The sequence below is a fragment of the Anabrus simplex genome, chromosome 5 (assembly GCF_040414725.1).
Source record: "Anabrus simplex isolate iqAnaSimp1 chromosome 5, ASM4041472v1, whole genome shotgun sequence".
NCBI lineage: Eukaryota > Metazoa > Arthropoda > Insecta > Orthoptera > Tettigoniidae > Anabrus > Anabrus simplex.
In genome coordinates this window covers 132,521,910-132,544,562 of record NC_090269.1, presented here as the reverse complement: position 1 = coordinate 132,544,562, position 22,653 = coordinate 132,521,910, and the positions used below count along the sequence as shown (strand labels likewise).

The window sequence follows — 22,653 nt, the reverse complement described above, 5'->3', positions numbered from 1 at the left end:
TACTGATTCATTTCTTCTACGATTCTACGTCAAGTTTTAACAAGCGTGATAAATTAAGCACAAAGTTACTTCAAGACTAGTTCTTTTTAAGTTGTTGTTCTTTTAAATCCATGTTATTTCATAAGTGAGCAAACTGGTTTGCATATGATTTTATCAGTTTATGGCTTAAGACTCGCAAGTCTTGGACTTGTATAAAATATAGTATAATTTTAACACTGTTTCAGTTTGTTAATATGGATTTAAATTGTGATCAATTTGAAGTAGATAAACTTATATGATTGTCGATTTTTTCCACAAACTTATATCAGTTGAAGATGACGTGGAAGGGCGTCGAAACTAGTTCTGACTGAAATATATGTTGTAATTACATCTAAGCAACAATTTTTATGTACTGAATAAGGTGGACCCAAATTATAATAAATGTTGTACATACATACATACATACATACATACATACATACATACATACATACATACATACATACATACATACATACATACATACATACATACATACCAGGCCCGTGCATAGGATTCTTTTCGGGGGCGGAGGGCAAACCAGAAAGGTACTTTTTTCTAGTGCGACATTTGATATCATAATATACATGAGACTAGGTTATGCCTTACTGTCGGACTGCAATGCAACTTAAAAGCTTTTCAGTTTGTCAAACACACAAGTTCAAAGTTCAATATAAATATTACTATAACATACCTGAAAAAACCCACTATTGAACAAGGAATAAAAATACACACTATTAAACAAAGATTGCAATAACATTTATGACATTTTTAATAATAGCATATGCAAAGGCAACATTATATTGCCATGTTCTTAGTACCTGCCATTACCCACACAGAAGAAAATATATATATTAAAATTTTGTCAGAACATGTATTTTATATACTTTTTTTTTTTTTTTTTGCTTCCTAGTAGGATGCTCCCCTGACTGGCAGGGTTCAGTTGGTTCCCTGCTCATCTTCAAGACATATGAAATTTTGAACAGAAAAGAAGTTGTAAATTACATTTTAAATAAAAAACCTGATAGGGAGATAGTTTAAATTGCATGTGCTTTTTTACAATGTGGTAGTAAAATTTGAATTTCAAAACAAAATTCATACTAAATTCAATTTGGACTTACCTTAATCTAAACACGAAGTTTCTTGCATGATGATAAAACAGACAGACACAAATAGATTTGTTGTCGTCATTTGCCTTAAATGGATCAAATTTCCACAAAAAAAAATCAGATGATAAAATTTATTGTTTAATTTATCAAACTTGCACCGTACTTAGTAGAAAACCAAATACGAAACAAATGTTAACATACGAACAGTAGGTTAAAAAATGAAGTCACGTTGTCTAGGGCATCATGCGAAAATGTCAGTTATGGCATCAGGGTTCACATTAACATGTCAGTTAATAGCTGGATGTACCAGTCTATTCAGTCTCTTTTTCTTTTGTTGAGGGCAAGTTTTTCAGTCAACGGTGACAGCTAAAACTTCGCTCATAACTGTAGGTTGTTACAGGAAAGTCTGCAAATATTTAAAGCACTGTTTGAATGTTTGGTAAGAAATTTTCTGAGCACTTCTCTAATGTTCCGAATGCATTTTTTGGCCTGTCACTCAGGTCAATGTTTTCCGATTTTTTCTTCAATCTCTTGAATTCATCTTTCATAATATTTTATGAACTTGACAGGTCACTATTATATGAGCAAACAGTTGACTTTATATCAGAGAAGTTTCCATATGCTCTGTTAGGTTTCCAACAGTTCGTCAGGAGCTCAAACTTTATACTTTCGGGGATATTTAGCTTTCCAACATTGTGGCCAATGTTAATGCAATGAAATTTGCATGACTGCCTCTGTGCTCTGCTCATAGTTCTTCACCCAGAGCACTGATGTACAGCTGTTTCTGTGCCTCTGTACTAGTACTTTAAGATGCCAATGGTATATTAGTATCTATAAATGGAACTTCCGATATGTCTGCTGCAGAAGAATCAGCCATTTTCTACACACATTTTCTCAAAGATATTACACTACTATAATAAAAAGGACAATATTTCTAACTAAATTACACATTCGTAATTAATAATTTTGGCAGAGGTGGGTCTGGGGCTAACAAAATTCATACAAACATACATGCATCTACAAAAGAGAAAATGCACACCATGAACAAATCCCACGAGTACAATGAAGGTTGCCACATAGCATTGTCATGGCTGATATGTATCCCACTTGAGTTTAATGCTGACTGTTTGCATGGAAATGCCACTAGAGGCCATATACTGTATATGCCTCCTTTATTCATAGATGCAAGATACCAAATAAGGCCTTAGTAGCAATGTGAGCCACAGAGCTAAGTTGAATGAACGTGAAGCATGTCCCGACTGAACATTCAACACGCTCTTGACCAGCTAGATGAGTTTGAGAGAGGCCACATCCAGGGGCGTATTCTCCTTGAATGCATGGCATTCATTGCATGCGTTATGATAACACAAAGAACTGTCTGATGTACGATTTTAGGTTGTTTCAAGTCAAATATTAACGATTTCATCTCTCAGAAGTTCAAAAGGTCCGCGCAACTGTACTGGTTCCGTTGCTTGACTACGTGTGGTGCTGGTGTAGTCTCGCCGTCTACTCTACTCTAGGAAGAAAGAGACAGCGAATGGAGGAGTTAAGGATGTAAGGCATTCAATCTTAAAATTGCATTCGGTGGCAGACGTAGTTCTGAAACCCTCCGAACGATGTCGCTGCAATTGAAACTTGGTCAGAATTTGTCACCCCATACCCGTGCTACCCTCTGCCATCTGTTAGCAACTTGGAGAAAGTCGGCATCTTTACAGAGAACGGGACCAACAGATTACCCCCCAGCGAGAACCCAATGTGATGAAACTGACCAATGCCACTGGGGTGACTTACCTCCAGTGCTTGAGTTGTGGCTAACTAGCGAGTTAATTCATTGTGTTTTCGGTGTTTTATTATATTTTGCGCACATGTGGTATTAACGATGGATGAGTCTAAAATGGATATAATTGTAAATCAGTTTTAAAAGCCATTTACTGGCCGTTCGTTTGATGAAAAGATTCAAATAGTTAAAGCCGGGTGACCTGTACCTTCCCTCGTAAATTTCTTCTTCTTCTTAATCTGCTTACCCTCCAGGGTTAGCTTTTCCCTCGGACTCAGCGAGGGATCCCTCTTCTACCGCCTCAAGGGCAGTGTACTGGAGCTTCAGACTCTGGGTCGGAGGATACAACTGGGGAGTATGACCAGTACCTCGTCCAGGCTGCCTCACCTGCTATGCTGAACAGGGGCCTTGCGGGGGATGGGAAGATTGGAAGGGATAGACAAGGAAGAGGGAAGGAAGTGGCCGTGGCCTGAAGTTAGGTACCATCCCGGCATTTGCCTGGAGGAGAAGTGAGAAACCACTGAAAACCACTTCGAGGATGACTGAGGTGGGAATCGAACCCACCTCTACTCAGTTGACCTCCCGAGGCTGAGTGGACCCCGTTCCAGCCCTCGTACCACTTTTCAAATTTCGTGGCAGAGCCGGGAATCGAACCCAGGCCTCCAGGGGTGGCAGCTAATCACACTAACCATTACACCACACAGGCGGACCCTCGTAAATTTAAAAACAGAAAACAAGAACTGTGTATGCATGTTCAATCCAGAAACTTACAGTAAAACTGTTTGGCTCGTGTTCACCTACATGTAATTAGGGTGAGTAGAATTGAAATTTACTTAATACATTGTGTTAACTGCATGGTTACTAGTTGCATGCCTCAATGGAGGTTCCAGGGTACGCCACTGGCCACATCATAGGATTAAGAGTGGCAGGTTGGATGTTTTGGTGCATTGCTCACCATTTGAATCTTCTGTCTACACTCTGCATCGGTGTTCAACGCAGTGGTGGTGGTGGTGGTGGTGGTGGTGGTGGTGATTATTGTTTTAAGAGGAAGTACAACTAGGCAACCATCCTCTGTATAACACTAATCAGAGGGAAAAATGGAAAGGATCCGACACTTCGAAAAATGAAGATATCGGTCAAAGACAAGGGCCATGAAGGGCGTGAAAATGAAAGACTCCCTAGCCCTCGCAAACCTAATAGCGTCGGGGTCGGAAAAGAACGAGAGTTGACCAAGAGAGGTCGGATAGGATAGATGAAAGTTAGGATCCTGTCACAAGTAAGTGGAAGCAATACCAGGACTCAGCTAAGGGCCCCATGGTCGCCAACCCATGCTCTAAAGTTCAGAGCCCCTGGGGCCGACGCAGTGGGAATGTGAGGATATACATATGCATGAGAAGGCTTGGGTCGAACACAGCAGGCCACAAGCAGGGAGGATTGTTTTATCATGCGACGAGCTGAAAGCACTCCATGGGCGTCAGTGCGTACCATTCAGAGACATGTTACGGCAACTGGAGATACACCTTTATCCATCAGTACTATATCTAGGTGGCTAGCATTGCAGAATCTATCATTGTAGCAACCCTTGTAACATCTGTCATTACAAGCTGAGCATCACTGAGCATGTTTGAACTTCTGCCAGGAACGGGCAGCATGACAGTTTGTGGACTGGTGGCAAGTGGTATTGAGCAACAAATCACAGTTCTGTCTGGATACAGATGACCTCTGAATTTGAGTATGGAGATATCCTGCCCAGCATAGTGATTCATGTTTCATTGCCGAGTGGTTCACCACCTCAATGAGAGGTATCATGCTGTGGGATGCCAATTCCTACAACTTCCCCTCCCCATTGCTGGTGACTGAAGGAACCTTGATGGGGCAGTGATACGTCCAGGAAGTTCTGCGATCACGTGTGCTTCCCTTCCTGGTGCAGCTCAACAAGCCCATTTTCCAGCAGGATAATCCCCAGCCTCACACAGCATGGGTATCTCTGATCTGCCTTCGTGATATCAACATGCTTCCTTGGCCAGCGAGCTCTCCAGACCTCTTGTCCATTGAAAATATTTGGGACCAGAGTGGATGGCAACTTTGGCAGGTTTGGAGAGTCAGTTGCACCAGCTGTGATAGGATCTTCCTCAGGATAACATCCAAAATCTGTATGCCTCCATACCTGGCAGTATCACCACCTGTCTCCATGCTTCAGGTCATCCAATACCATGCCAAGTGCATCCTACAAGTGTTTGTTACACTGCTATAAATGCTTGGTGTGGTACAATAGTTGATGTTTTCTTTATACTACCATGTCTTCTGTCTTTACCCATTTACATGCTCCTGCAATGGCTTGTTCATGGCATGCATTACTTTCTTCCAAATGAGTATAGTATGGGTTGTTCAATCTACCCGGTATGTTACTGAATAAAGCCATTCTACCTAATATGTTTTTTATATTGCTGCTGATGCAGTTATAGCCTCTCATATATCAGCCTTTATCACATATTATCGCTTCAGTCTTGGTCTGATAATCCTATTGTTCTGCCTGTTAAGACAACTATTACCACCACCACCATCTTTTCTTCTATCTTCTGGAGGTTGTATAATACAATCTTTCTTGAAATTCTGTCAGCATCCATTCATCATATATACCCAATGTACTCATATCATTTCACCCTCTGAAACATTATTCTTTCCTGTAACCTGCTTAACGAGGCTAACTTCCTCAATCCATATTTTAAGTGTTATCGCATCTTTAAGTGTTAGAAACTTCATTTTAATTGGTCCGTATTGAACTGAGATTACATATATATTTATTTAAGTAAAATTTACGATTCCACCTATGGCGACAATGCCGACAATGCATGACATGGAGTGTCAAATGAACTTTCTTCCAACCTGCAACAATCCAACTACCTCTGTCTGTTTTGATCACACAATCTTGGGATCCATAGGCTGACACTCTACCACTGATCTACAGAGTTTTTCATTCTACAAAATAGTGATATTAATTAAACATTGGAACAAATTTTACCTCCTACCCAGATCCATTTCTGGTGAAATATAATGTTTACAGTGCACTATGTTTTCTGATATGGGCTAAAAATGATTTGTTAGTTCCATTCATCTGTCTCAGTCTCATCCTTAGCTCTGATAATATGAAAGTGACTGACGTATGGGCGATGCTAGTAATTTCATCCTGATGCAATGAGTCCTTCTTATGAATGATGTGAGTCCTTCTTATGAATGATGTAAATGTGAAACTCATAGGGTCGGTTGGTGCATGCATTTCAGTGGGGATGAAAGACTGATAAGTAACAACACCTTCTGGCGTAGAGAAGAAAGCAATTTAAGAAACTACCCTACTCCTCAATTCCCTGGTATGCCTCATCAATGACACCTAGGCTATCTGTTGACAGCTGATGTGGAGCTGTTGGAGATTCAACCAGCCTTTGGGCTGACGACTTATTTGTTCTTCATACATCTCTGCTATTTTTAATAGTGAATATACCTTGTGCAAGTGCTTTCAGCTATTATGGAACAAGTTATGTTTAGAAAGTGATTGTCAGAGCCAAAACACTTGATGTATTGGATGTATTAACAATTTTGTAGTTAAAAATATATTTTTGCATGATGTGGTCATTCCTCTGCCTACTGCCATTTCTTGATGGATACAGTACTTTTGCATCTGTCTCTTGGCACAGGTCAAATCAAAATGGAGCTTCCCCCGAACTCCCAGTCTCATCCATGGCTGTAACAATATGGAAGCTGCCGGGATATGGTTGGTGCTAAGTAATGGCATTCAGAGTATGGCCAGTGCATCTGATTGTTATGAAAGGTGGTGCTCACAGGATCAGTCGTGCTGCAATAGCACTTTCTGGCTCACTGAGGCAAGGAATGGCAAACTACCTCACTTCTCATCTTGCCTAGTACGTCTCATTTTGGTGTCACCAATGGTTGCTGCCGTTTCCCCGTAACTACATAACCTTTGGTGGTGCAATTGAGGATCCAACCAGTCTCTGAGCTGATGACCTAACAGACAGACAATGGCAATTCCAAACTTTTAAGAAATTTGTCAAAATGAAGATCTTTCCCTTCAAGGATAATATATGATCATGCTCAAAGTGTATTATTTGCACTTATGATGCAGTTATTACTTACAAAGCTTAAATAATACTTGTATAACTTATCAAGTCATACACAGAAAAATAGGAACACATGATAAATATATTGAGAGGCCAGAGTGGGAAGAGGGAATAACAGAAAGAGGAAATTACTACAAAAATAAAAACATAAAAGGACAGGTAATAAATTTCATATTATTCCGTATTGAAGAGCAATATAGGCAAATATAACAGGACAGACGCTAAAGGAGAATAAATGGATATAGAAGAACTGAGATTGATAAGGAGAGAGCCAATCTATCTGTAGATTGCAATGTATGAAAATGCAGAGATTGCCTTTGTCCTTTTGTGCTTTTATTTTTTTTCTCCTCATCTCCTCTATCTGTTGCTCCTTCTTCCCACACTGACCTGTCAATGTGCAATGCTCAATGATGAGGACTGCCATCCAAGTCGTCTTCATATCATATTCATCTGTATTGCCAAATACTATTCAACATCAATCTGCAAGTAGCCACACCACCTGGTCTCAACAGAACAATAAACTAACCTGTTACTGTTGAGGTGTTAATGAGAGATATTGGGTTTAGTGAGCATTGGCTCAAAACTCACAAATTCTAAACAACTGCTTGTCTCAACCTCTTCACTAGCAAATGCTGGATCATCTTAGTCACCAAGCTGCTGCTCAAGATTTGGAATAAATGAAATGAAGCTAAGCAAATGCTTACAATTTCTTGAGGTATCTCATTTGATGACTCAGCTTGTGCAGGTCTGGTTTGCTAACTGTGATGGCAGAGTAATTTTATGGTTGTTTCCAAACGAAGAAGAAAATGTTATGCACAGTGCAGACTCAAATGTATGCAAGTATAACGAACTTGATAGATAATGTACATGGCTTATGCAACATTTTCTCATTGAAACAACAGAAAAACTTGGTGGAGCTCAGAGTAATGTTGAAAAGGTGGGGAAATTGTAAGTGTAATTAAGAGATTTCCTAAATCTACTACTAACCTTCAGGAAGCTAAGAATGAATGGTCGTAACTACACTGATGCGACTGATGCACTGCATTCCAATCATATATTAATAAGGAAGCCAAATATACAAGGGGATGAAGCTTTGTCCAGCGAAGATGGCTGTAAATACAATGAAGCTCAGCCTCAAGCAGGTGCACTGATTCAGTAAAGTGTACAAAACATGAAAAGAGCATGTTTGACCACAACAGCATTAGTTAATTCCTTCATTCAATTATTGACTGTGCAAAACATTTTCTGTCATGAAGCAACTGCTTAGCAGGTAGGGAAAGTTTTTATTTATACAAAACCAGTAAGCTGCTGTTTAAATCTCACCTCACTCTTCAACAATGCTTCTGAGCAAGAGCTCACTTTTATTTATACCTCCTAAAGTAAACAGTGCTGCTGACGATTCTTGTTTTAAGAAGTACCATTAATGATCATCCTCGTCTTAGTAGTAAAAAGAAGGAAAAAAGGAATGGTCCAACACTTCAAAAAGTGGAGGTATCAGCCAAAGAAAGGGAAGAGCATTCAATTGAAAAACTCCCTGATCCTCACAATTCTAATACCATACCACTGGTGTTGGTAAAGAAGACCACGGGAGATCGAAGAGGAAAATTGAAAGTGGAAATAATGTCATTCAACTAGAAGACCGGTGCTGCAGTCAGTCGCCTTTTACAACAGGTAGGGAATGTTGTCAATGAATTCTGCCACCTTCATCCACAGGGATAGATAATGTATGCAATGCCAAGAAGAAAGATCTAGTTCTGCATTATTTTTATTTTATTTCATCATCTTTGTCTTCTGTTGTTCATTGCAATTGTGGTATACTATTGAATCCTGGGCTCAAGACTCCTGGAGACAATTTGGGAAACATATGGAAGTGGTTAACAGCCCAAACCTTGAGTCAAGTGTCAATTTCACTCAAGGTTTCTGTTCACTACTACACTATATCCTGTTTACCTTAACCAAAAGGCCCCTGTGGGTGGAAGCAGTAAAATAACACCCACAATATCCCCTGCCTGTTGTAAGAGATGACTGAAAGGTGACCCAGGGGATTTTAACTTGGGAGCATGCGTTGGTGACTACGGGGCCCTTAGCTAAGTCCTGGTGGTGCTTACACTTACTTGTGTCAGGCTCCTCACTTTCATCTATCCTATCTGCCCTCACCTGGTCAACCCTAGTTTTCTCCCGACCCTGACAATATTAGGATTACGAGGCCTAGGGAGTCTTTCATTTTTCATGTCCATAGTGACCCTGGTCTCCTTTTGCAAATACCTTCATTTTTCGAAGTTTCGAACCCCATCAGCTTTTTCGCCCCCCCTCCCCTCTGATTAGCGTTAATAGAGGATGGTTGCCCAGTTGTACTTCCTATTAAAACAATAATCACCACCACCACCTCCTTAACCAAAACGTGCAGTAAAGAAAAGCATGTGTAGAACAAGTGGCGGTGATACTACCATTGAGAAATCATGGGTAAAGCAGCATAGAAAAATGACATGAAACGACACATGAAGTAGCGTAGAGAAGAGATCCTTCCTTTATGCTAGCCAGGGACCCACTAATCCGCCCCATAATTTTAACGAACTACCCCTCATCTGGGGACACTGATACCAGGGCACAATCGCGCTCCACTGCCAGTCTTAGTAAGAGTCGGAGTGATTTTAGCAGAAAGTTTGAATTTATTTATTGAGCTGAAATAATAGATTAATTAAATCTGAGTGATATAGATTGTAGAAAGAAGATTTTAGATTTAGTTCAGTAATTAATTTCTGAGTTGGAAGGTATATTGCTGGATTTTAACTGTTTGTGAGAATTGGAATAAAGTTACAATTATGGGTTAAAAAAAGCTCTATGGGCAGCACAGCAGCAGAGGTGCTTGACCAACACATTATTGTAATATTGTGAATATATAAGCCAATTTTGGGAAACAATACAAGTAAGGAAAGGATCCTTCATAACGGTCTTCCTCAAGGATCGGTACTAGCACCTCTGCTGTTTAACTTATATATATCAGACTTACTGAAAACAGCCTCTAAAGCATTTGGTTATGCGGATGACTGGGCATTTGCAATGCAGGGCAAATCTATGGAGAACACCGAAGATACGCTGATAGCTGATCTCGCCACCTTAGATCAGTACTTTCGTACTTAGGCCAAGTTTGAGTAAAACTGAAGTCTCATGTTTCCATCTCAACAACAAACTGGCCCACCGTGAACTTAACGTCAAATTCCAGAACACTAGACTTCCTCACAACAAACACCCAAAATACCTCAGAGTAACCCTTGACAGAACACTGTCCTTCAAGGAACATCTGAAAATGACAAAAGCTAAACTCCAGTCACGGAACAATATCATCCACAAACTGTGTGGCACCACCTGGGGGTTCTTCTGCTTCGACCTTATGAACTTCAGTCCTTGCCCTTGTCTTCTCAACTGCAGAATATTGCTCTCCAGTCTGGCTGAACAGCTGTTACACAAAACTGGTTGACACACAGCTAAATCATACTTTGCGCATTATATTGGGAACCATAAAATCTACCCCCACTTCTTGGCTACCAGTTCTGAGCCATATTCCTCCACCTTACCTACGGAGAAAGAATGCCTTGTTGCGCGAGTACCAGAAGCTGTCGAGGAATTCCAATCTGCCAATTCATGGAGATATACCCAACGCCTTGAACAACAGACTTCGGTCCAGAAATCCACCAATAAGGACTGCCAAAATCCTGGTTGACAAATTCAGCCTGCAGCAGAATTGGATTCAAGAATGGACTTCTATGACTCCAGCTGAGTATCAGAACTTCCCCTGTATTACAAGAATACCAAAAGGATTTGACCTACCTCACAAAACCTGGACAACCCTCAATCGTATCAGGACAGGCCATGGAAAGTGCGCTGACTTCCTCTATAAATGGGGCAAACTTCCCTACCCGGAATGTAGCTGCAGTGCCCCTAAGCAAACAGTTCATCATATAGTGGAACAGTGCACCCCGAGTGCTTATCAGGGTAGCCCAAAAGACTTTCTTGACCCAAATCCTTCTTGTATAGACTATTTGCAGAGCTTGATGGTGAAATTGTAACCTACATAGTGTATTGTATATTTAATTTGTGATTGTGTGTTTTTATTTTTAATGTCATACGCTAAATAAATAAATAAGCCAATGGTATGTGGCAGACCTCAGTGGTCATCCACCTAGGTACAACCCGTGTCCGATGTTTAATTAGGTGGAACTACGTATTACCATTCGCTTTCATTAAATTCTTGAATTAAATAAGTTTATGATCAGAAGTTACTGAATGAATAAATTTTGAAGAAATAATTGTGAATTTAATGTATTAAATACTGAAGATTCAAATTTGGAAAAAGGTCAGTGTCATGTTGCATCTCTCAATGTTAAACCTCAACTTCTTCCCTTAATTCCAGTTCTTGGAGAGAATACTTAGGATTACAAGCTGGGTAAGACTGCTGATATTGGGTTTTTAAGGAGTGACTTGGGGGATGGCTTTTAGTAACTGGGAGAGGGTTCTGTGGACAGGCCTCTAAGGGGGACTGGTGTAGATACTGGACAGGTGTAGGAGATAGTTTTGGGAGTTTTAGTGTAGTGGGGGTGGTGTTACTGGGTTTGTGTCAACATTTTGTAATGTAGCGTGCTTCAGTTGCCTTTTTGATGAATGGGCAGTCAGGGAACGAAATAGTGTGGCTGCTTTGGCAACTGGCAACTGGTGAACTTCACCTAGTCCTGTTGCACTTGACAATCAGTGTTGTGGTAAGCACTGCCGCATCTCCACATCTGTTGCAGTAGGTGGTTTCTGAGCAAGGAGATGCAGAATGGTGTAATTTCAGGAAATTAAAGCACAGTATTATAAGTGGTACGTTGATGTGCAGTGCTCATAGCTCAGGGTCAGCGGTTCTAATCCCACACTTTGCCTTTGGTTGTTTTGGTGAGTGTGGTTCAGGGGCAGAGTTTCTACGTCTGCTGTTGGCGTGGAGTTGTGTGGTGTGGATGATAGGGTGTGGACAGGATTAGGTATCTGTACTGTCTCACTCCCTGGTTAAGCTCGAGGAGTAGAATTCTTACTTATACAGAAGGTTAAAATGGGGACTGTGTAAATCTAACAAATAAATAAGATTTTGTGTGTTCCTGTTGGCCGGTTTGGATCAATTCAATTACTAATTAAAGGTGAAATTCCAAAGGACATGCACGGAACATATCCATACACTACCAGCATATCTGAAAATGCAATTAATTTGATAGATAAATACATCAGATCCACTCAAAAAAATTCACTATGCTGAGAAGGAAAGAAATACTTGGATGCATGTTTGGATCTGAAAACTATGCACGAAATTGCATGAAGTGTCCAGGAGTACACTACCGGTGAAAAGTTTCCGGACAAAATATATGTACCCGCATAAATATGTTCAATGATTATTTAATGACAGATTATATTACTGTAACCAAGTTTTGAAGGTTTTCAGGCAATGGCAACGAGTTTATGTTTGATGTTCAGCATCGGAAGAAATGCATCCTGACTGTATAACACCTACAGTGAAACATGGAGGGGACTCTGATGGTTTGGCTTTGTTTTACATTCAGTGGAGTTGGTACAGTGCACCGAATTCAAGGAACACTGAACAAAAACAGCTACCATTCCATACTATCTCGTTATGCTCTTCTGTCTGGACAGCAACTTATTGGACGTGGATTTGTCCTCAAACAAGACAATGACCCCGAACACACATCTCGCTATTGCATGAATTATCTGAAAAACAAACAAAACTCTGGGGAAATGTTTTCAATGGAATGGCCCGTTAATCCCCGGACTTAAATGCAATTGAGCTGCTGTGGGAGGAGTTGGATCGGTAAGTTTGAAAAGAGTATCCTTCATCGGAAAAGCTGTGGGACATCTTGCAGAATGCCTGGGGCAAAGTATACCTGCATCAGTGTTAGAAAAACTTGTTCTGAGAATGCCAAGAATAGTTAAAAGTGTGCTTGCAGCAAAGGGGGCTATCTTTGATGAGAAGAGAGTTTGATGTGTTATGGTGATCTGTGGGAGCAAATTTGTACATATTGTCTATTTCTTGCTCAGATGTAATGTAAAAATGTAGTTTTATTTTAAAATATTAGTTTTAGAATATATATTTGTCCATTCCTTGCATAAGTACTGGTAGTATGTTGTTTTCTTTTAATCTCAGTTCATTCTTTAACCATTCAATGCTTGTCCGGAAACTTTTGGCCAGCAGCAAAAATGTAAAATACAACCTCTACAGGAAACAATTTCATGAAAATTTTAATTTTTCTTTCAGTCATCCCCAAACTTTTGTATGTGGCAAATGTGAGGAACTTGAGACTAAGCTAAAGATTCCACACATAAGCAACAGTATTAAGAGCTGCACAACTTAAGCTGGATATTCACCTGCAGCACAGCAGGAAGTTTTATAAGTTCATTAAAATAACTGAGCAAGAGTCCGGCTCCATGGCTAAATGGTTAGCATGCTGGCCTTTGGTCACAGGGGTCCCGGGTTTGATTCCCGGCAGGGTCGGGAATTTTAACCATCATTGGTTAATTTCTCTGACACGGGGGCTGGGTGTAGGTGTAGTCTTCATCATCATTTCATCCTCATCACGACGCGCAGGTCGCCTAAGGGTGTCAAATCGAAAGACCTGCATCTGGCGAGCCGAACATGTCCTCGGACACTCCCGGTACTAAAAGCCATACGCCATTTCCATTTCATACTGAGCAAGAATGTACAGGCAGGGATGACACTGTTGGACTAGCTTTTGACTATATGCAAAATCTGCCTCTGCCAAATATCCCTGTGCATGAAACATTCTATTTACATCAGCTATGGATTAACTGTTTCTGCATTTACAATATAAGACAGTCCACGGTGTACTGTACCTATATAATGAAGGTGAAGTCAAAAAGGGAGCGAAAGAGGTCAGTTCATTCACCTGTTTCATTATAATGAAAACTAAATATCAAAGAATGTTAAAGAAATACACGTTTTCAGATGGAACACCCAGTCAAAATAAAAATAATACCATAGTAAGGATGTGCTTTGCATTAAGAGACACTGATAAATTTTAAAAAATCATTCACAGATTTCCTGAAAGAGGTCACTCGTCCCTCTCTTGTGACCGCATGTTTGGAACATTGAAAAGATAATACAGAAAAGTGACCGAGATTACATCCTCCAAAGAGTATGTCGAAATCATAGCAAACAGTGTTTCAGAAGTTAGAGTCATTATGGTGCAAAGACATAATGGATTTTGGCACAGGGTGGAACTGTCATTTAAAAACAAAGTACTATTCAGGGAAACGGTACATTGAAAGCTGCTTCACCAAGAAAAGAAAAGTTTTCTGTGTCAATGTTCAAAGAATTTCGTTATGAATCAACGAAACCTGGAGTAGTGATTGCCTAAACATTTATAAACAGCTATGTCAATCACTCCTTTAATCTGGCAGAAACTAAATTTGCTTCTTTTTTTTTTTTTTTTTTTGTATTTGTTTGGAAAGACTGAACAGTGGAACAAAAGTCAGAATTTTTTCTTCTTGTTTAGGGACATTAGAGACCACGTCAAGTAACTATAAAGTATTTCTGGAAGCCTTTTTTGCATCCCAAAAATGTTGCATTCTTTCTCTGCCCACCTACTTTTCTCTTCTGTCTAGCAGCTGTTCTGTTTTTGCTCATCATGGAAGCCCTTAAAGTTGTTGATCACTGATCTGTATTTTTTTCGGTTAGAGATATCCTCCTGATTCAGTCCCATGCTCTTGAGGTCCTTCCTTACATCCTTGAACCATTTATCTGAGACATTAGGTCTATTATCCAATACACTAAAAATCTGCTTCATTGGTCAGGTTGCATGCATCCTGAACAGATGTCCGTAGAACTTCAGTCATTGTTCCCTTATTGACTCCATCAGCTGTTCATTATCCCTGTATAGCTCTTCTCTTCCCCGGAGACTATACTGTCCATCTGTTAACTCAGGCCCCATTATTTTGATAAGGATCTTGCACTCATACTTCTCTGCTACTCGGAGTCCAGCCTTTCCTGTCATTCTCAGGCATTCACTTGCGTACAGACACTCAGCTTTGATCATTTTGTCATAGTGCCTGAATTTAGCTTTCCTTGAGATTGCCTTTTTCGTGTATAGCACATGTATTCTATGAAAAGCTGTGGCCATCTTCTCTCGCCTACTGTTGTTAGCTTCTTTCTCACCAGTTTTCATTTGCGCTACGGTATCTCACCAAGATATCTGAAACTGTCTACTTTTTCTATTTTTCCATACTCTGTTATGTGTTGAGGTGCTGTTCGGATATTGTTGTACTTTGTTTTCTCGAAAGAAATTTGGAGGCCAGCTTTCTCTGCCTGCTCTTTCAGCATGTTTTTTATTGCTTCACAGCTGTCTCTATGTTTCTTGACAGGATTGCCAGGTCATCGGTGAACGCAAGGCAGTTGACTCTCATACCGTTTTTTGAGTCTCCAATGTGAACCTTGTTCAGTAACTCTTTCCCAGCTATTCCCCTTCTCAGATGACCTTCTCTAACACGCAACTGAAGAGAACTGGGGACAGTCCATCACCTTGTCTGATGCCAGTTTTAACTAAAAATTCTTTGGATAGTTCTCCCATGAATTTTACTTTTGAATGTGTCTGTGTTAGAGTTTGCTTGATAATTTCCACTGTTTTACAGTCCACTCCAAATTGTATCACGATGTCAAACAATACTTCCCGGTCGACCAAGGCATAGGCTTTCTTAAAGTCAATGAAGACTACTACCAGATCCTTGGAGACGTATATTTCAGGCACCAAATCTGCTCAACACAGGACCGCGAGCATAATTCATAAACGAGTAGCGGGAGTCGGCTATGGACAATGCCGGCCTAGATGAGTACGTGATATCAATAAATTGGTATCATCCAAAACACTACTCTGAAATCAGGGTTCTCAAGTCTCGTGAGTCACCCAATTCATGCTGTGATTAGAATGACCTGCTTATTCATGGTGTAAATTCTGTGTGTGTATCGCGGTAAACAGAGGACCGTGTGACGAGTTGTGGAGTGTTACCCTTTGGATTACTCTAAGATTTCAGCAGTGGACAAGCTAACCAGGATGACGACCTTGTGTGGACCAGCGTCGAAGGACAGCACGCCCGACTCCAGCGCCAAGGCCATGCAGCAGTAAGCTCCGCCATGGGTCTCCCGTGGAAGGAAAAACCACGGCCACCAAACAGATGAGTGATGTCAAAATATAATTTCTTAGCACGTTATAGTATAACCGGGGCATAGAATGAGCTTTTTCTTTGTTATACCTAAATGTTGTAAAATATTGCATGTCCTAATATGGAAATTTTATTGTTCTTGATCATGTTAACGTAAATTCAAGGGAGCTAACCCCCCCGGACGACCCTTTTGTTTTTTTCTTAATGATTAGTTTATCGTGAGGGGTTCTTCTTAGTAATATATAGAATATCTTAGCAAGTATGGGAAACAAGGATAGGAGAGTATTTGAGTTCCCCTAGGGGTGGTTGGAACAATAGTGTGGAGATCCAGGGAAAACCATGTCTAACGGTTGTTAGTTAATGTCCAAGATGGCTAGCGTATATGCTGGGGAAACTCATGGGTCAGTTAGAAGATGCATGCGTAACTTACACATATAATAATTGCATGTGCAACAAGAGAGAAGAGATCCTGACCGAGAGAGGTACATAAATGTGTTATTTAGGTATCATTGTGAGGGGCAGTTCACGAGTTTCCCGTGATTCTTGATTATTTAACCAGAAAAGTATGGAGGTTTTTTGTGTCTGCAACCGGCTGAGATCCAGGGAAGCCAGAATCTTATGTATGGTAAAAATATAAATATATGCATAACTGTGGGTGGTGAGCGAAGAGGATGAGAAGCATGGAATTGAGGAATCATGAGAGTCCTATGCCCAAGGAAAGAAGATACGCGATATGAGACGTAATGAGAGGGCCGAATGCCCAGATAGTTTTACGATGAGGTGATGCGGAAGTGATGGTGCCCACAGTTGGCGCTCTACGAGAAGAATGAGAAGGTATAAAATAAATGAGTATTTCTTGGGAATTCTGCGGTAAGATGAATAAACAAATGAAGTGGGCCATAGATATGTGTCTCCAAGAAAGGAGGGCTGGCCGTTGTAATTGAGAGAAGAATTCGGCGTGGCCAATGAATGAGTGATGGTTGCAGCAAAGCGAATGACCTTCCCTTCTTTTTTTCTTGTGAGTGTTTGCTCCTCGCCCTTCGCGACAGAGCGGCCTTGCAGGGCTATTGTAATAAGACTCAGGCTCGGGGTCTCCACCGTTACTGCTTGTTGTTTTACATGGTTCAGCTAAGATAATGGGAGCATGGTGATTTAGAAGGTAATTAATAAATGAGTAGGGATCTCCCCCAATATCCGGTAATATGAGACCGTAGCTAGTTTAGGGATTTTCAGGAATGTACCTCTCAGTCGGGAGTCATCTAGTTCGAGCCCAGATCAGATTGGGCTGGGGCAGATGATACTGATAACCATGTTTTTCTTACAGGAATAGCCCCCTTTATGCATGATGTGTGTATATATATATATATATATATATGTGTGTTATTTTGAGTTCAAACAGAACCAATGTTCAAAGTTCTTTTGTCTTGGTGACAGATACGGGAAGTCCGGGGTTTTAGCTAAATGGTATGTGTGTTTTTTGTATATGTATTATGTAAATATCTCTGATAATATGGAAATCATGTAGTGCAGGAACCGGTTAATTACATGCTAAGAACAGGATGTACTATGTAGAGGGACATCAGCTCATCTCACGGTGTGATCGACAGAATATTAAAATGTAATGAAATGGTATGAACTAATGAGGGAAAGATGGACGATAGTGGTCGCAAAACCTCAATTATACCTTTGTGCAGACGACCCCTTCAGGCGAGTCAAAATTTAAAGTGTCAATTATTTTCTTTACCTCCCATATGCGGAGAATTCATTGTATAGGGTTGTATATTTTTTTATTATGTCATATTTTGAATAAATTAGTATTCGTAACCCCCCATTATATGATTCTTGTCATTTGTAGTAGTACTAAGCAGTATCCAGTAGACAGTTGAACCCAGAGAATCCTACTTTCAGATTACATAAGGCTCCATCTTAAGTATTTTTTTTTCTTTTCCTTTTGAACGTACCACCCCCCAAGTGCTCGAGCTGCCGAGGCCAGCACAGAAAGTAGGAGGGGAGCGGTTCAAAGCTCGTTAGGCAATTCGAGCCGCTCTTCATTCTAGTCTCATCCGTGGGTGTTTACCATGTTATGTGGAGGCATTCTTATGCGCGAGGCATCCATTCGAGGCCCAGAAGGGTGTAGTATGCTAGAGGCCTGTTGACTGCTTTGCAGGGCTAACCTGGGAGCATATACCTGACTTTGGCAACACTTGTTTATTACAAGACATATCCTCCAAGCCACACCATAGTGGATCTCTAAATTATCTTCCATGAATGTTCAACGGTGTTTTATGCAAGTGGCAGAAATGGCAGATGTTCTTCATTTATACAGTACACTTTCACAATAATGTTTGTTAGTTAACCAGACAATTTGCTTTCAGCACTGCAAATAAATTATATGTTTCCAGAGAGTGCATTTGATGTCCTCCTTTTCACAAAATGTGTAGATATCTTATCTAAGACGTGAAATTTTTTAAACTAAGCACCCCATCCTGAGCAAAGAGATTGCATACCTACCTCTTCTTATCCCCACTGCTAATTCTGCTTGTGTTATGCGAAGAAGATAAGAAACAGCTGATGATAACAATACATAGAAGAACAGCTCTAAATTCATTGGACACACAGTACGTCATAATACCTTTCTAACCAATCTACTAGAAGGAAAGATCTTAGGAAAGAAGGGAAGAGGTCAACCTAGGAAACAATTCCTTCAAGTACTGATGCAAAACATTGGATGTAGTTCCTACTGTGAGATAAAACAACCAGCTGAAACCAGAAGACAATGGTTGAATCAATAAGGCGTTGCCTTTAGACATTGATTGATTGTGTGAAGTATGGTAGTGTGAGCTGAGGAGTTGAGAATGTGAAATGTAAGCGAGTTTGTGCTATTTTCAGACACTGAACAAGGCAAACCATTAAAGAGTGGTGAAAAGGTGATAATTTGGAAAGTATTCAATAAACTTGCAGAGAATTATCCAACTGTAGCTTCCAGCAGAATTAACATTCAAGTTTTTGTGCGTTGGTATTATAGGTCTTTTCTACTCTGATGGCGGGCGGCCGACATGCTGTCAGAGGAAGTGGGGCGCGGGCAGTATGTCACTGCCCAATCAGGTAAAAGGTCGCCTGGCGGTGGCACTGAGAACTACTCAGTCTCCAGGGGAGTTTGCCGCGCTCACTTCGCTCTCCGAACTGCTGTGTTGCCGAGTAGCCTTGCGGTGTGCGTGTGTATTACAAGGAGCTTGCTTGACGAGTTTGTTTTAAGATAATTCTTGTTTTATGAGTAATTCTTGCCGCATCCTTTACTGCATTATTCGATTAGCGTGCTCATGACACGTGATGTGGCGTTGGTTTGTTTCTATTTGCATTGCTCAATGTTGTACTATGTAATAACTGCACTATATATCTTACAATGGCGAAGAGGAAGGAGATAAGGAGCCAGGGTAGAAAAGTGATCAGCAATGTTCATGAATATTTTCAAAAGGAAGCAGAAAATAATGGCCCTTTAGTGAGTGTGTATAAAGTGCAGCAGAGAGTCCGGAAGCTTGTCAAGTTAGTACGCGAACCGTTCAGTGTATAGTAAAGGAAGGTAAAGACATTATCTACCCAGTCATCTGGTTCCATCTCATTTCAATCACCGTGCAAACGAACCAAAAGGAACTGTATAACAAAGGCAATCGACGGATACCATAAAGATGTAATAAGAAGAACTCTCCTCAGTTACGGTATTACGTAAAGGTGAATACCCGACACTGAACAAGTGTGTTGTGTAACTCTGTACTTTTGAACGAATTATTTTTCAGTCTGTTGTCAATGCACTTTTTATATGCATTATTAATTAACTCGTGAAAAATAAATAAATAAAACTCATCCACAGGCCATACTCGAACCATAACATACGAAGCTCTGTATCTCAAAGTTATGTGGATTTCAACACAACTTTAACACGCGCGCGGGCGCTCCTGGCAACGTTGTATTAGTGGCCTCTGTCTCTTTCCCTTAACGGCCTCTCACGTCGTGCTGGATTGGTCGGCCCCATGCTCCCTGCTTCCCCTGACAGCATGTAGGCCGCCCACCATCAGAGCAGAAAAGACCTTTAGCTGTTTAGAGCACACAGAAAGGAACAGCATGCTGGGGAGGCTTGTTACACCTGTAAAGAAAGGAAAGCATGCCCCAACAATTTTAGGAAAATGTAATAAAATTTGCTATGCCCGCTGTACATGCAAATGAAAACTTTTTTAAAAATTTTAATTACAGGCCTTTTAACCTAAACAGAGGAAAAATAAGTGTTGTATTGTAGACTGGGAGGATATTGTAGTGTAGCTTAGGCACTATTTACCAGAAATTTGACAGTTCAGGAGAAAATGTGAATAAAATATTAATTCGGCCTACTTTTTTACCAACTTCAGCTTGGAAAGAAAGCTAAAACAGTAATTTCACTTCAAATATAAAGAAATAAATGTGTAACTGGATTAAAGCTACTATATATATTTATTTAATAAAGCTGAGCTTCCCGCCAAATTTGGATTGGCCTTCATCATAGCATGTGAAGTTCTGCCTCCGACAGTGAGCAAAGAAATTCATCAAAGGAACATGGAAGTCATGACCTTACTATCCACGGCCTACCCCACAAACTGGACTCAAGGATCGTCATGCTGTGCTGTTGTGGTTGGGAAGGAAGTTACTGATTCATCACCCAGACGGTCACTGTATAGTGTCGCAGTTTGTTCTCACGCTGGTACTGGAAACTGTCAACTCTCACAACTACTTGATCTCCAACCTTCCAGTTGGGCTTTGCATTCAGTATCTTGGTCTTCTTGTACGCTATTATCAGGCCAACCTTCGCTGCAGTCTCGGCAAGGTTTGCTAGCACTATCTTCGCATCTTCTTCCTTCTCATGTAGCAATGCCATATCATCTGCGAAGGCCATGCAGTCCACTGTGGCATTGTTTGATCTTGTATCCAATCTGTATACCTTTGATACCAATGGTTTCCATCAACTGTCTCCATGGTTTCACCACTTCATCCAGAACCAAGTCGAATAGTATTGGTGAAAGTCCATCAGCTTATCGGACTCATGTTATATTTGATGCTAAACGCCATGTCCTAGGCAACGCCGGTGAGAGCCCATCTTTTTCATGGTTTCCATGACATTGATGGTAAATATAACAAAATGGCTGAGAGTTATGGTAAACAAGAAATTTGTGTCTCGTCCCGAGGTAGAGCAGCTCTTTTCAGGCACGCCCCCAATGGAGGCGAGCTGCATGTACCATTTAAACCACATACCAGCCCTCCTGTCAGTCTTAAATTTCTGGCAGTACCGGAAATTGAACCCGGGCCACTGACGACGGTAGCTAGTAGTGCTAACCGTCACGCTACGAGGCGGACGACACTTATGGTAAAGATAAACAAATACAGTGAATGTCTTTCTACGTGGTGTTAACTATGGACTGAATTGTTGGTACAACAAGATGGCTGACATTTAGGGCACAAAAGATACATAATATTTGTGCCAAAATTTAACATTAAACACTCTCAGATCAACTAGACAACACTAACACACACTCAATACATGTTATAGTGTCACAAATACCACCAGGAAATCATAAATGAAGCACAGTTCCGTCTTACAGATGAAGATTTGCTGCACCAAAACTACACATGTCCATCTTCAACATTTATTATTATTATTATTATTATTATTATTATTAATTTTATTACTATTATTCCTCCTGATGGTATCACCACCTTGACGAAGGCAAAATATATTTTGGTGGGTGTTTTGGAGGCTTGCGTGTTCAAATGATCCTTAGAGCTATGGTGGCGGGAGCATATGCTCCTGGTACGGCCACCCAAGTCGGACAGGTCTAAGGTGATGATTAGAGACGGGAATTTGCCTACTTGCCTATTTTATTCCTGTGTTCAGAAACGTAGGCTTTTGAGACATAAATCCGTTTTGGGGTCCTTTAAACTAGATTTCATTGGTTTTATTGTGCCTACAAATGCCTATTTCAGGGTTTTATGCCTATTTGGAGTATAGTTGCCTATCTAATGCCTTTTGAATCTATTTTAAAGAAGCCGATTTTCTTCCAGTGCATTATACAGTATTGTAACTGATGTGCTCGACAGTCTTATCTTAAAGAAGAAGTAAGTATAAATAACCACCTAATCGATACTTTATTAATGCCTCAGGCAAAATTGAATAAAATTAAAACTTACAGGACATGTTTCGACCACTTAGTGGTCCTCTTCAGCTGTATAAATAAAGAACTGAAAAGAAAAACATTATGACAATCTTCTCATTTCTCAACACCTGTCTACCTCACAAACAAAAATGGCAATTCTTGGAAGTCCCCAGAAATAGTTCTTGAGAAATTACCGTCAGGAGACACAAGGAACAATTTGACCTCAA

The 22,653-nt window shown here is 40.4% G+C and overlaps 1 protein-coding gene across 2 annotated transcripts in view; it reads right to left on the bottom strand.

Annotated features, from left to right (window-relative positions):
* LOC136873850 (angiopoietin-1 receptor) overlaps nucleotides 1-22,653 on the bottom strand; it is a 540,166-nt gene that overhangs the window by 504,503 nt on the left and 13,010 nt on the right. The window lies entirely within an intron of this gene.